Source organism: Cupressus sempervirens, chromosome 2 (assembly GCF_028749045.1).
Source record: "Cupressus sempervirens isolate cs-2001-9-10 chromosome 2, ASM2874904v1, whole genome shotgun sequence".
Lineage (NCBI taxonomy): Eukaryota > Viridiplantae > Streptophyta > Pinopsida > Cupressales > Cupressaceae > Cupressus > Cupressus sempervirens.
Genome location: NC_143119.1, coordinates 245,875,115 through 245,876,488, shown reverse-complemented (window position 1 = coordinate 245,876,488; position 1,374 = coordinate 245,875,115).

Sequence of the window (1,374 nt, the reverse complement as noted above, 5' to 3'; positions counted from 1 at the left end):
AAATACTGACTAATCACAATATGTACTGGAAAGGAAAATGATTGAAACAAAATACCATTCAATTGTCTCTACAACAAATAGTACTTCACACCAAAATTTTTCCGACCTTTCATTAATAATTCAACTTCATACATATAGAGTTGAGAGATGACCGTTACAATAGGAATTTTAATCGGTTCATCTTCTGAGGATGACAAATGGCAAGATGCCAGTTTTTCGTATTACAAAATTTACAAAATTTACAAAATTTACATCAAAGAATGAAAAGGAAGTGTCAAATGAATTACTTAGACTTCTTTCCCTTTTTAGTTTTTTCCCTATATGCCTTGATAGATACTATAATTGGGATCATTTCTTCGTGACTAGGCATATGTACATTAGTGAATCTTAAGAGCCACTTCGAATGCTCCTGAGCCAACTCTTTCACAAAATTTAGATGTCTTGTCAATTCTTTAGCAACTACATGTATGCATCCACCTAGTGTCTGTAGCTCCGTCACTCTGTTTTGAATGCTTGAAGCCATTGCTATCAGGTTACTTAAATACATGGAGAAGTTGTTCTTCATTATCTCCACTCCAATAAGGGCTCCCCTTTGACTGCTAGTTTGTGGATCAATGTATAATCCTTTCATCAGTTCAAATGCCCTATCTTGAGTTCTTTTCACTTTATCTCCTATTTCCTTGAGTCCTTTTTCAGCTTCTTGAATCATCTCTAGATTGAATTGCATACCCTGGAGCCATTCAAATAGGGGTTCAGTTCCTTTCTTCAAAAATTTTACTTCAACTGCTTCCTTTGCTTTCATCTGGATAATCATTTTCAGGAGAGAAATACACTCATCAAATCTTTCTTTCTCCGCAGTCAAAGTGTGTTGATTAGACGAGATATTATCTTTCTCAATTTCCAATCGAAGGATAACACTCCCAATTTGATCAATCAGAGAAACTCCATTTGCATGGAGTTTATCAATCCACTCTTTCCCAATTTGACCAAAATGTCTATCTTTTCGAAGTTATGAGATGAACGCTTGCACCTCCTTTGCTGTAGGATTTTTAGTAGAAGGCACACCAGTAATGGTTGCCAATGGGACAACTAGCTGCCTGATGAATCTTTTGAGTTCTTCTATCTCAACTTTCATCTTAATCTTCGATAATTTGAGGCTTTCTAACTGACCTTCTATTATCTCATTGCCTGATCTCCATAAGCCAACTTTTTTATCATGCCTGGCCTCTCCAAGATTGATTGAATGTAGAGTGAAGTCTTTAGGAGTCATATCCTCAATCCTCCCTACTTTATTTGGTTTTTCAATCTCCATAGTCAAATGTCTGATCTCTAGATCCTTCCCAAGTATGGACAAAGTTTTATGTTTCTTAGCTT